General features: G+C 38.0%; 1 long non-coding RNA gene across 1 annotated transcript; it reads right to left on the reverse strand.

Moving 5' to 3' along the window:
- Window positions 1–232: 232 nt before the first annotated feature.
- Window positions 233–14,535, reverse strand: LOC148416670 (uncharacterized). The gene is made up of 3 exons (XR_015866920.1): window positions 14,457–14,535; window positions 415–502; window positions 233–329 (listed from the first exon to the last, which is right to left on the reverse strand). It is a non-coding gene; the product is annotated as an uncharacterized LOC148416670 (long non-coding RNA).
- Between the last annotated feature and the right edge of the window lie 576 nt (window positions 14,536–15,111).

Here is a 15,111-nt window from a genome sequence, read left to right on the forward strand (position 1 = left end):
CCTGATGGGGTAAATATGTACATATGTGGATATGTTATATAAAGTGTTTTTTTTTTCTTTTTTTAATTCGATTTGCTACTGCTGCGCGTTACTATAATGGCATTGTTCCTCGTGGCTAATTAACGATAACCGCCACCTTGCCTAATATGAATAAATACAATGAGTAGAAATACGCATGGGTACGCGCATGCTAATTAATGTGATGGCTTATTTGCCAGTAGTTTATAATTACCTGACTCCTGGGAGGAAAATGACATCTTCACAGATTCCATTCACGTCCGTGGCCATCAAGACTTTACTGTCTCTCTGCAATAACAAAACCCGGATCCCTGAATTTAAGGAGAAATAACAGGTTTTGTGACAAGGAATAAAGTGAGTAGTGTGGAGAAGGGCGTTGAGGAGAAAATCACATACGGGAAAAACACCTGCGGAGGATGATGGAAGTTCAGCGGCAGAAAGACAACTCCAAGGGAGTCTGTCACAGCCTCCAAACGGATGGATGCTGGCGGAGCAACATTGGGCAAAGTTAAAATGAATGCAATCTCACTTCTATACACACACACACACATATATATATATATATATATATATATATATATATAACTAAACAGACAATTTAGCTAATGTTTTAATGTATACAAAGTAGTGAGTTCTAATGAGAATGAATGTCACAAGAACGCTGTGGAGCCATCAGCGTTGGTCTGGATTAAAGGGCCATTAATTTTCTCTCACCTCAGCACAAACGTTAACTTTGAGCAGGATGAGGATCAATTGAAGTCACTTCACCAAAGGTGGCTGCTCTCCTCTAAGCAGCCACTTGAAAATTGAAGGCAAGTGATCCTTCATTCCAAAATCATTTCCTTAAATTATTCATTGAGCGTATTGAGAGTCTCTTTTGTAACCTGCCACATTAAACACTCAATAATCAGTTTTTTTTTTTTTTTTTAATAAATGGCTTATAGTTAAATTGGCATTTAGTGTGTAGAATATCAGAGAGAACCCATGCTAATTGCTAAGCTAACCTAATGTTCTGTTTGAAAGAAGTACTTGGGTGTTTGCGAATAATATAGTTTATGAATAGCAAATTAGCGGGCGGTTTAAAAGGTATCTGAAAAGAAATTAATGAAAAATATAATACAACAGATTATATACACATAGCCAAACAGGAAATGACTTAGCAAAAAAATAACTTATGAATTACAAACTACAAACAAAATTTTTCGGACTTATAAAAAGGTGCTCCAGATTACAAACAGCAATAACAAACATTTAACAGAAAATCTATTTTTTGTCATACACAGGACTGTAAGCCTCAGGTAGAAATTAGAGTCGCACCAACATATTTTCGACATCATACCAACACGCTTAAATGTGTTAGAATACTGCACTAACACAAGTCTAACATGCCTGATTGCCTGCATAGTGGAGAATGCCCCCTGGTGGCGAGCAAAATAGTTTAAACTCAAAATCAATTCTTCAATGGGGTCGTTCGGTTACTGAGAGATTGCCCCCTGGTGGCCAGAGTTTTAAGCACTCGGTTCATTGTGAAATTTAAAAAACTGAGCTAGGTGATGAAAGCGAAAGCTTTAAAAATGGCATTTTTACTTCAACGTATCTTATGGGCCGATTCGCTAATGATATTTTCCATCACCTTCTGGTTTATATCGAGAAAAGGTGCGCGACTGTGCAGCTTTTAAGTGCTTCAGAGACACGCTGGGGAGCAGCCGTCTTTGTCTGGCAGTAATGGCTGATTAGCGGCAGGGCTCATCCCAAAGCAGCGCGAAAGCTTGCCTCCCCATGCACGCAAGGCGTCTCGTCTGAGCTGTCAAAGAGCCATCCACTTGCAAGCAGACGCTTGTGGGGGCGATACGAGTACATAACAGCTAACAATGCGCCTGCCTGCTGCGCCTGTTTGCGTGCCGCTTTTCTGTCACAATAGTGGAAAAATTATCAAAATGATTCTCTTAGCCTCAGCGCTCAAAGAATGGAAAACATGAGATTATCTGTGCTTCCCATTAGAGGTTTCATTCCAATTCCAACATAATAAACCAAATGCATGCGTTCTAGCATGTTTTTTTTTTGTTGTTATATTTGTGTTTTCCTAGGGCTCAACGACGTTTCATTATGGCACTGAGACAATTTGATTTCAAAATCGTCAAAGCTGAACTGTATTATATATATATATATATATATGTGTGTGTGTGCGTATAGATACATATAGAGAGAGATGATAGAGAGATAGAGAAATAGAGAGATAGAGAGAGAGAGAGAGAGAGAGAGAGATAGAGAGATAGAGAGAGAGAGAGAGATACGAGTTAGCTTGATAGCTTGATGGAAAGCTCGTGGGTTAGCTTGAAGATAGAGAGAAAGAGAGATAGATAGAGAGAGAGAGAGCGAGAGAGAGAGATAGATAGAGAGAGATAGAGTGATAGAGAGAGATAGAGTGATAGAGAGAGATAGAGTGATAGAGAGATAGAGTGATAGAGTGATAGAGTGATAGAGTGATAGAGTGATAGAGAGATAGAGAGATAGAGAGATAGAGAGATAGATAAACAGCAAATTTGTATTACAATCGATAAGTATCTAGATATGAATTAAAATGATGGCTGAACACGGAAACAAAGAGCGGAATTACAGAGGTTTGAGAGGTTCACATTATTTGTTATATTTGATCTTATCTTTAGTGGCACTAAAAATCACAAATCGAATCAAGAAGGTCAAATCGGAGAGAAAATTTGCAGATTGTCTCAAATAACTCATTCAGTGCCATTGACGGCTTTTGACGTCAAACATTTATTTTAACACTCGCTCTGGAGTTTGAAAGTTCCCCATAAAGTCTTCCAAAACCTGCATGCTTATTTGGGGAGGAAAAAAGAAATCCATTGTTATTATTACAAGTGTGAATGTGTGATTTTTACTTCTTTTTTGGCCTTGCCATTTGCTGCATGATGTAATACCGCTGGTAGTCTTATTAAAAGCACACTACGGTACCAGGTCTGATGATTTGTGGGGACCTCTATATGAGACTCCATTTATAAGTGTTCCACTCGCAAAGGAGAGCATGAAAAATGTCTTTGGTAGACTATTGGGTGTATTTATAGGACTGATTAGGCCAAAGTCTGGCTTTATGCCTTGAAAATATGACTCATTACTTCTTGTAGGTCATGATGCCTAGGAGGTGGATTACTTGGAAAATAGGTCAAAATACAGTCAGCTATGGTCATGTCCTCTTTAAAGAAAAAGAAAAATCAAAGTGTTTGGCAAAGGAGGGTCTCAAAATTGCTTTATTGTTTAAATAAGTAATTATATCAGCAGGTAATAAAGTAATAAACTTCAAAACTTGGATAATAAAGTACTTAAGTGAGTACTTTAAGTAATAAAGTGTGAGTAATTGATTATTTGGGTACTAAAGTACAAAAAAGTATTTTTTTTTAGATAGAAAAGTACTAATGTATTTGATTATACTGTATATTATATATATATATATATATATATATATATATATATATATATATATATATATATATATATACACACCTGGGAATTCATGTCTGGACTCTAAAAAAAAAAAATACATCTTTGGGATGGAATGAGTTAAAGGAGTTCCTTGGAAAAAGTATATTTTTCAGGGGAAAAAAAACTTTAAGAGATCACAATTGTCATTATTTAGAGACATTTGTCCCTTTTGAAAATACGTTTCCTCATGTTTGTCTCAACACTTGTCTGCGTTTGGGGGCTGCTTTTCTAAAAGGGTATAGCTCGCCTTCTAATTATATATCCTTTCATGAATATTTCATGCACAGTTCTCATTCACTTTTGAAAGGAAACTAATTTGCTACATAAATATTTGATGTGGACCTTTATATATTCCTTCCACCCACATTTCAATTAACCGCAGAATGTACACATACTGTACCTTGTGTGTTTTTCTTACCACCACCTTAAAACACAAAGCAAGCAAGTAAGCCTTCTGTAGATTTTTAAATGAATAAATCTGACGATCCCCTATGGGCCACGTTGAACACACTGTATGCAAAATATTTATTTATTTATTTATTTTTTTTTACGAAAAGTAGCCGCGGCTTCATATGCATGTTCTATATTGCGTTGAGTGTGCGACCAAAAGAGCAAGCGGCAACAGCACCTCATCAATCACACTGGGAGTAATCACGGGCATTTTGTACTAAATTGCCCGGGAGGAGCGCGATCAATGTAAAGCAAATTTAACCCAAGGACTGAAATGACAAAGATGAAACAAGGGGCGCACAATTGGAGATTAATTTCAATTATGTTAAAAAGCCTTTATAATGGAAGGCTTTGTTAGCATATTCTACCACACAAGATTTGGAATATAAATCTGTATAAAACACGTCTTTGGGATCGAATGTTTCAATTAAAAAAATTAAAAAAAATTAAAAACTGAAAAACACATCTTTGGAATTGAACATCTCAACTTTAAAAAAAAAAACATAAAAACATGTCTTTGGGATCGAAAGTCTAAACTTAAAAAACCCTAAAAACACGTCTTTGGGATCGAATGTCTCAATTAAAAAAAAAAATTGTAAAAACATGTCTTTGGAATTGAATCTCAACTTTAAAAAAAAACATGAAAACACGTCTTTGGGATTGAAAGTATTAACATGAAAAACCCTAAAAACACGTCTTTAGGATAGAATGTCTCAATTAAAAAAAAAAAACGTCTTAGATTGAAAGACGAAACTTTTTTTTTTTTAAACTAAAAACACATTTTTAGGGTCTCAATTTTTTAAAAATACGTAAAAACACATCTTCGGGATTGAACAACTTTAAAAAAAAAAAACACGAATCAATTAAAAAAAAAAAGTGTTTTTTGGGATTGAATGTTTCAATTTCAAAAACAAACGTAAAAACACACCTTTGGAATTAAACAGCTCAACTTAAAAAAACAAAAAAAAACAAAAACACGTCTTTGGGATTGAAAGTCTCGATTTAAAAAAAATATAAATAAATAAATAAAAACACTATTTATTCATTTATCTATACAAACGTAAAAACACATCTCGGTGACGGAATAAGATAAAAACCACCACGGGCGGAAGACTGACAGGCGACGAGTGTGCAATTTCTCTGCCAGGCGGCCGCTTCGCCGAGCGGAAGCCCGCCGTCCCCTCCGAGCCGGCGAACCCCGACGGTTTCGAAGGCATCATTTTCTCCGTCCGAGGTCCGGCAGGCCCCCGCGTGAAAAAGCGCCTTGATGGGACGGCGTCACCATAATGAAGTTAGGGCCAGAGACGCCTGTCTCGGAAAGTGAGCGATGGCCCGGGGCCCGGTGCCAACGCTCTCATTCATCACGCCGATGATGCTTCTCTCTCGCCCGTCTCCCCATCTGTCCCTTTCTCTCCCCCGTCCCCGTATTTGCATTCATCCCCTTCGGGCTCTTCATTAACGCTTGACGAATGCCGCCGCCAAAAAAGCTTTCCTTCAAGTCATTAAGTTTGCCGGTTATTAGCATTCCCGGCGCGGCGCGCACAAGCGAAACGTAGCGTGCCGTATTTTCGAAAGCCTTATAATCCCATGCGCCTTATGCGGCGAGAGTTTATTTTCATCTGGTTCTTCTTCCATTTTTTACCGCTGCATTTCAGTTGTAAATGTATTTTTACAATGAAAAATTTTTAACACCCCTTTTAATATTTTGATGTGCTAGATACGCTAGAAATTTGAAACAATTCCCTTTAGTGCAGCTCCCTCTGGTGGATGCATAACACAAATCCGGCCACAACTGTAGCTTCTATTCTATGCGCCTTATATGTGAAAAAAGGTTTTAAAATAGTCCATTTGCGAAAGAAGAATTTTATAATCCAGTACGCCTTACTGTGTGGAAAATTTGGTAATTGATTACTTGAATACTTGACTACTAAAGTAATTGATAATTAGTTTCAATTAACTTTAAGCACTTGATTCATTTAGGACTGGCTTTTTTTTTTTTTTTTTTTTTTTTTTTTTAGACATAACGTTAGCCAAAGACTTGAAAAAAAATAAAAGCAACGAAATTTCATGTGCATATGCACCTAGGATTGAATGTAAGGACAGAAGACCAGACGTAAAAATACGTCTTTGGCATTAAACGACTTCATTTTACGAGGCCCGGAAAAAATTGGAATTGGATCACTTCCTCATAAAACGAGCCAAATTCATAAAGGCAATGAAACGGCGCTCCTGAGTAAAATCTGATGACGAACTTTGCAAGCGAAATGGAAACTTGCGACAATCGGCGCATAACTTTGAAATCATACGAGATGGCCTTGCCTAAAACGGCATATTTTATGTATGGCATAAAGCGCGTATGGGAAAATTTCTATTTTGAGCGCTTCTTCGCTCACAAGTCGAATGTTTGTTTTTCTTTCCACTGCGACTAAAAGAGTCTCTTTGAACCCCCAGAGGACATACAAGCTTCCACTCTTCCTGCCTTGATATTGATGCAACTTGATGTTCACATCTGTGTATCTCTAAGGCATTTTTTTTTTTTTTTTTTTTTATCTCTGGCTGGTTTCTTTCTGCTGAGATATACTCACTGTATACTGTACTTGAAATTTCCTTGCTGGTCCAAATACTGTAAGAGTTTAATCTTGTTACTGCAGACACACAGGAATTACTGGAGCATGCCAACATTAAAATCTCAGTGGAGCTTCTGCTGCTGCTCTCCGTTTCTATCCTCGGGATCAACTTTCACCAAGGCACTTTTAAGAGGTCCGTATCTCCATGCGGAAAGTGAATATAAAGGACAAACGTTTGAAGGGGTGTATAGTGTTCCCTATCGACAAAATTCATAATTAAATTTATGAGGTGGGCAACTTTTTTTTTCGTTAGGGCCGCGTTCCCTTTCAGTCATCGTCGGTCCGTCGTTTTTTTTTCAAGCCAGACGAAATTGGAATCGTCAGTCTGTTGGGGTATTTTTGTCCAACCTTCCGCCACCACTAGAGGGTGATTTTTTTTTTCTCGATCCACCTTTCGTCAGGCGCTGGTCTACTTCTGTGTGCACTCACGACATGAAATTTATCCATTCTGGGTTTGGGATCATAAGGCGAAATGGTTATATGGTGGGTAATAGAAACCTCTGTTAATTCGATGAGTACAAAACCCCCAAGGAAAAATAGCAAAATTGTATATACTAACAAAATAGTCAGTATACGACATATGTAATATACATTTACATTATTAATTATCACACACAAAAAATATATAAAGGAATGATTAAATTTTATTTACCTTTGGAGTGACGTGACTTGAGCTATTTACGGCTATAATCCCTAGTGAGGGTAGCCTAGCCTAACCTTATTTCCATGCTAATCATCTTCTTACTTCTCCCTTTAACATCACTAGAAATCTTGTGACCCATAGCTAACCAATTCAAGTTTAAATTAAGCACTAAAATGCACAAAAAACGATATTGTAAGCATTCACACAAGATCAAGTCTTTAACATATCGGCGTCTAAGTGACACGTTGCAGAACAGGCAGTTAGACGAGACTAGAAAATAAGAGCAATTACCTAAAAACACCTGAAGAGGGAGGCAAAACAACATAAACACAGCCAACCCCACAGGTCATGACAGTTGTTGATGCTGTAAAGCGGGTAAAATGTCATAAAGAGGGGTAGAAAAAAACCTAGTATTCCCCTTTGAAACGAGAAAAAACGTAAACCATGGACGCCGTGTCCCGGGGGTCCAATGACTTAATCATAAAAGCTTTCAAATCTAATTTTTATCCTTCACAAAATCATTCCGCGGGCCGTATGTTTGAACCCCCCGTTCCATCTCGAGTCCAACTCCTTCGGAGACACACAACAAACTTCCTCAATTGTACTTCCTGTCAGCAGGTTGCGGATTCTAAGAATAACCGGCTTGCGTCACGATGGCGGATTGACAGATGGGGAGCGCATCCTTCCTATTGGAAGGGAACAGCTCATCCCAACACGTTTCTTATGTCAACACGTCGAGAAAGAAGCGAGACAGATCAAAGCGATAGAGACATTTCCGTCTCAACTAATCCCTATGAGTCCCTCGCGAGGATCCGACCCCCTTTGCTGACCCCTTCACTTTCCTTCTTTCTCTTACCTCTTCAGACTTAATACCGATTTTCAGAGACCTGACTGTGCATGTAACCCTCGGTGGTTTAATAAGACCCTGATAAGTAGACCTTCTCCTCCCTTCTCCTCTCCTCTGGGATTTAGCGTTTGAATTTCTGCTTCTGACCTTTCTTTGTCGAGCGGGGTTCGGAGCCGGGAACGAAGATTCCGTTCGGTGACCCGTCCGAGAGAGATGCTCCGAGCTGGAGCGGATCAGAAGAAGAAGAAGAAGAAGAAGAAGCGCTAAGCTCGGGGGAACGGAAAGGGCTGAGCGTGTTCAGAATGTTGAGGAGGAAGTCTACTTTTCTCCTTGCTTTTGTCTTCTGGGGCTTCGTTACAGTAAATATGTCCACTCTGATGTGGATCTGCATACAAAGAAACGGATGTCCCTGGAGATCTTTTTTTTTTTTCCATGTATACATAACAAATATAAACGTCTCTCTTCTTCTGAAGCCTCACTGTCAAGTTCAACGTTCAAGGACGAGTGGAATTCTCCAACTTGTGCCCTAAATGGGCGCTTCACACCAAAATAACTGAGTTACTCGAGTCTAACGTGGGTTTCAGAGAGAGGCGTGGCACAATGTGGGTGGAGCTAAGTGTTTGACCCCACCCACACAGAATCTGCAGGACTAATATTTTTTCTGAGCAATTTTTTATCAATAAACATGTCCACTCTAGTGTGGATCTGCATACAAAGAAACAGAAGTCCCTGGAGATACTTTTATTCATAAGTAAATATAAAATAAATATATACTAAATATGAAGGCAATTTTCTTCAGAAGGTCAAGGTTCAAGGACTGGTGGAATTATTCGAATTTTGCCCTAAATGGAAGCATCACACCAAAATAACTGAGTTACTCGAGTCTAACATGGATTTCAGAAAGAGGCGTGGCATGATGTGGGTGGGGCTAAGTGCTTGACTCTGCCCATATCAGAATCTGCAGGCCTGTTTCTTTTTCCTGGCCATCATTTCAGTAGACAAAGAAATCGAAGTCCATGCAGATTTTTTTTTTTTTATAATTTACAAATTAACATTAAAGTTACAAATTAACATAAAAGCCTTTCTTTAAAAAATGCTTCAAGGAAAAGTTTGCTTGACTCTGGCCCGAAATTTTAAATCAATGAGAAAATATTGCTTATTTTTTACAATATCTTGGCACCATTTGCAAGAAACTGCGCTCAAATGAGACAAAAATAATGAAGAAATTAATATCTCACTTGTTTTTGTACTCTTAAAACCAGTAGGAAAAAAAAAGTTTTGCATCAGATTTTTGGGAGTGAAACGAGAAAAATTGCCTAAATTTTAAGGTTTATTTTTCCTTGTATTTGCTCCGGCAATTTTTCTAGTGTACGTACTGGATATCAATTCATGCCAAATGTATGTTCCAAATTTCATAAAACTGAGTAAATCAACCTGTGAAGGCAGAATTTTTATGACCTGTTATTTTTTTCAGTGCAATTGAGATTCAAGAGAAAGAGCTTTCAAAAGATATGAATTAAACACCAAGATTTTCCCTTCCAGGTCCTTCAGGAGAACAAAGTTTCATTTTGATGAGCATGGACTGGAGATTCCATGTTCAGATTTACTAATGCTTTCCTAAAAAACTCTTGCCTCCAGCTCAAAGGCGCCGGGAGAAAGTTCAGCAGAAAGAACAGAACATTCCGTGACCGAAAAAAAAAAAGTGAGAATTCATGAGGACAGACTTGCAGGATATCTACGCGAGCAACATGGAGTGAGCAGCAGTGAATGCTGAGAAGAAATGTCAAAATATTAACATAAATTTGAGGGGGAACAGAAGTGGATTAGGCTGGGGAAGAGAAATGTGTGCGTACTTATAATTGAATGCAAATAAGCATGTGGTAGCACATGGTGCCAAGAGTTTTTTTTTTTTTAATTTATTTATCGTGTTTATTGTCACTAAAAAATGATATGTCTGAAAATCAAACACTCCATTTAATATTTTTAGTTGTTTTATAATTATGTATGCTCCGCAATTTTTCCCATAATGCCACAGGGTATCTAAATGCTTAATTCAATACCCTGTGGCATTATGTGTAAAAAATGCCGGACACGTACATGTAATATATTTTATGAATGTGAGCTAGGGCTGCACAATTAATCGAATTTTTAATCTAGATCAAAAAGCCAACTCTCATCTTACCACCAGAGGGCAATGTTTCCCACAATTTTGCATGACACAAGCCTCTGCTTTTGGCACACAAGTTGCCATGTTGCCCTGTGTGCCAAGTTTTTGCCATGTCTTGGTTGAATTTTTCATGATTATTTACTTTATTTATTTATGTTAGTTTATGATTATTATCTGTAAATGTCAAGCCTTGTAGGCTTGTTTATATTCTGCTTGTTTAATAAAAAGGGCAATAAATAAACGTTTGAGCAACCATGCTGAATAATCGTGATTAATAATCATGCTTTCAATATTGTCCAAAATAATTGTGATTATTATTAAACAAGCAGTATATAAACAAGCCTACAAGGCTTGACATTTACAGATAACAATCATAAACTAACATAAATAAATAAAGTAAATAATAATGAAAAATTCACCCAAGACATGGCAAAAACTTGGCACACAAGTTGCCATGTTGCCCAGTGTGCCAAGTTTTTGCCATGTCTTGGTTGAATTTTTCATGATTATTTACTTTATTTATTTATGTTAGTTTATGATTATTATGTCTAGCCTTGTAGGCTTGTTTATATACTCCTTGTTTAATAAAAAGGGCAATAAACAAACACATTTGAGCAACCAATGAGCCAATTGAGCTGAATAATCGTGATTAATAATCATGCTTTCAATATTGTCCAAAATAATCACGATTATTATTTTGTACTTAATCGTAAACAAGTAAACAAATAAGTTAGCTGAAAACGATCGTTGACTTGGACGAGCAGGTTTTATTCATGTATTTTTTCCCGTTTTTCTCATAAGGATTATCCTGTTTACGATCACACGGGGGATTCGACGATATGACACACCGAATTTCAACCGAAGCTTTCTTATGTTTGATTTGAGATTGCGGGAGGAAAGCGGAGGACTGGCAAATGAAAAAGAGCAGCTCAGGTCGCCGAGGTTGCGAACCGGGTTCCGCCCATGTCACGAGGCGCTATCGCAGAGCCATCTTTTAATAACGTTACATACGGCAGCGGGTTGCAGGTCTGGGTGTTGTCGCGTCCACGTCGAGTGAGGGACTAATTTTAGATCAGGTTTCCAGGGAAAATTGGCGGCGGCACAAAAGAAAGTCCACTCTTTGTTGCGCAATCAATTCAAAGACGGACCACAGCAGGTGGCTTTTCGATTGTAAATAAACGCAACTCGACTTCACCCCGCTGTATAAATAAAATGCAGAAAACAATGGAGACGTTATGGTAAACACTGACAGGGTGAAGCGCGCAAATTAAACACCCTCTGTGTCAGAGTGAAAAAACGTGCAAACTGAAGTGACCTGTTGGCATGAATGTTGAAAAACATCATTTCGGAAACACAACAATGTGAATCAAAATGTGTTTTTATTCAGTAATCTTTGTTTTGTAAATGTGTTTTTTGAAATATATATGGTATGTATTCCTTGTATAAAAGAGATATAAAAAAAAACGATTTTTTTTTAGTTTTTTAAATCATGTTTTTATTCTAATGAATGTATTTTTTTATTTATTATGTTGTTCTTTTTGCTTTTTTTTTTTTTTTTACTTTTTTCATTCTACAATAAGTAATATCCGTAGGTGGATTATTTTTTCTTTCATTGTTTTTTATTTATTTGTTTCATTTAATCTACATTTTTCTATTTGAGTTAAGATTGCACCTTAATTGGGAATATTGCAACATAAATAAACTTTTACAATTAGCAAAAGGAACAAAATGATAAATAAAAAGATCCATCAAACATGATTTGAAAAACTAACAAAAGATGTATATTAAATGAAAAGCAGATTCCAGCAAATCTAATTCAATGCTGCCGTTAACGTAACTTTATAGTTTTCAAATTGAAAGCAAATTAATTGGAACATGAAGCATCTTATTGCTAAATTGTGTTCTAAGCAATTCTTTGAAAACATGGATGCGCCATGTCATTAATGACAATTTTGCGGCAGACGAGCCAGAAATAGAAGGTGCGACGTTGATACTTGTCATCCGGAGCCGCAAAATAAAATCCGCCTACGAGTTTTCATGCCACCCGCGTCCTCTCTGACATGATTAACATTCTGTTGAGATATCAGCAAGGTGTGTCGATGGCTAAAGATGACAGCGCGTGCAAATGGTGTGTGTGATGTCGCCGCGCGATGTTGATCAGCCGCTGACATGCGGCAGACATGACACCACCTGCGTTTGCCAGCCATCACTCTTTTTTTTTTTTAAGTCGCTCACTTCTCAAAGCCTTCGTGGGGAATTTGTAGATTTACACTCCATCAGATCACTCAGTCACGTCACAGAAGGGCTGAATTTATAGTCAATTTACAAGTGGCGTCTTGCATATTTTATCGCGTTCCCGTTTGTCTGCCTCCCATCTGTTGTCATCATCTGTCGCAAAGTTTTTTGTTATTTGTTTAAAATGAGTCTTTCTCTTTGTCTATTGAAGGGGTATTTTAGTATGGACTAGTTAACCTTTTATTAACTTTCTCTAAAGCAACCGGTCCATCTGTGTATTTTCGCCCAACATTCCGCCACCCCTAGAGGGCGACATTTGACCTTTTTTTTCTGGTCCGTCAATCGTCAGACACTGGTCTACTTCTGTCTGCACTCGTACTAATTATTTTTCCTGTTTTAGTACCTACACTTAAACTTAATACCTTGTCTGTGGTTCTACAGTCACACTGCAATCGAAACACAACCCAGTGATATAAGTGTAACACGAAAACAAAGGCAGCTAAGGGTTAAAACTAGGCTATGATACACCATCATGTTGAATTGCCTACATCTGAGGGAATGCTGGGTACGAGAATGCAATTAGCAGGCATGTCCACTGGAGGGCATTATCATGCTTTACCTGACACTCAAACGGCGGATATCGGTTCTCATTTATAACTGCCTGCCCTACAAATATAGAAAACGGTTTCATTACCATTTGTCAAATTTTATCTAAATTTCATCTGTCACATACACTCCAACATACAAAACAAAGGACTGCTGAGGTTGATTTTACCAAAAAACGTCTTCAATTAGGGAATTTAAAAAACTTCTATCTTGCGTTTCCTGGCCAAGAGCCAATCAGAGAAATAATGTAAATTTGTTTTGCATTCATTGGTGACTTGAAAGATTGAGTTGAATTATATTTCAGTAAGCAAAAAGGCGGAGATATTTGTGCATGTGTGTATTCCTGAGCCAAATCAACAAACAGCCCGTTTCACCGACAGTATTTCGCGTCATTGGTCAATTGGCCGTGTAAACAGTGTGAAATTCCGCTTCACTATTTACAGCCGATTCTTCACGAATTAAGGCCTCCTCTCGCTATTTCATTATCCATGTATGCAATGTGAGGAAGAACCGAGCCTGAACTCGGCAGCAACCTCCCGTTTCATCACTCTGAATCATTCATTAGAAGAAAGAAGCAGTGGGAGGCTAAGTCGCGTGGAAAGCGAGCAAGATTGGAGCGGAGCGGTCTTGTGTATCAAGCGGGCTCCGTTTCTTGACAGGCAGCTGGCAGGAACGTGCCGAGAAAAGATGCGCTTGACAATCAGCGAGGATTTAGTGCAGGAACTTACTCATCGTCTGTTTTTGTTTATATTTGCTTAATTGGGCATGATTTGATTTCTTTTTTTTTTGGTGCCATTGGGATGCTCTAATTCTCATTTGTTTACTATAGGGCAGGTGTCTCTGGGAATCAGGCTTTGCTTTTGCCATGTGAAGTGTAATTGCACTTCCACAGCACCAGGAGGTGCAATGGCGCTTTTATTGTAAAAGTCTGCGTGGGAATTGTAAACATTCTAACCCTTGTGGCATTATGTTACACATTATGGAAATCCCTTTGATTTTTTTATATCATAAAATAATCAATGGGGAAAAACAGTAGGGAGCTGAAATTTCCAGCAGATGATTAAAACATGTAAAATTTCAAATTGCAACGATTTTAACATTTCTATGTGATTGCAGCTGCATATGCCAGATTTTGTGTACAAAAATAATCATTGTCCACATTTTGGACAATATAAAACCATTATAATTACAATTTTTGGGATGCATTTTAATAGGATTCATTATATTAATTTTCCTGCGATTTTTGCAACATTCGGTTGAGCAGCCGTCAAACCATGTCAGCAAACAGAAAATTCTTTGCTGGCTCGCGTTTCACCCCAAGTCAGTAGGTGGCAGTAAAGACCAGTTTATGGCCAAGGTACTCACACACAAAGCTCTTTAGATTTACATTCCTCCTCCATCCACAAGGAGGCAGTGTTGCTTTCTCCATTGAACCTGGACAATCCATTTCCCGTTTCTCATTTGGAACTGGAAATTAAAACACAGAAAACAAGTGTTTATCTGTACTTCTTTTTCTTTACTTAAGTCTGGAAACAAAAACTAACCATATATGATATCTGTTAATTAAAATAGTTATTTTTTTTCTTCTACGCCACTAAAGCAGAACCGGTCAGGCCACGATACCCAAACGCGAGCCACAAAAATGAAGATGGTGGGCCGCAAATGGCCCCCCAGCCGCAGTTTGGACATTTGGCAATTTTTTTTCCTGTGTGTTTGTTTTGTTTTTGTTTTTCTCCTTTAAGTATAAAACACATCATAAAACTCCAAAGCAAAATCCCAATGTCGTTCCGCCGTGATGAAATCGTTCCTCGGGACGATCACATCTGGAGTTTGTCCTCCGGAGGCTCACGCCTGATACTTAGCGAGCCACTAGAGTTTCATCTTGTCAAGCAATAGCATTTATTTCCCCAAGAGGCCAAATAAGAACTTGGACCCAGAGCTGGCACTCCACAGAAGAAACTCATTTCAGCCTCTTCTATCTGCCATCTGAGGCGACAGTGTTTTCTCCATTTGCTTGGGA

This window comes from Hippichthys cyanospilos, chromosome 10, assembly GCF_059441005.1.
Source record: "Hippichthys cyanospilos isolate Australia breed blue-spotted pipefish chromosome 10, RoL_Hcya_1.0, whole genome shotgun sequence".
In the NCBI taxonomy this organism is placed as follows: Eukaryota; Metazoa; Chordata; class Actinopteri; order Syngnathiformes; family Syngnathidae; genus Hippichthys; species Hippichthys cyanospilos.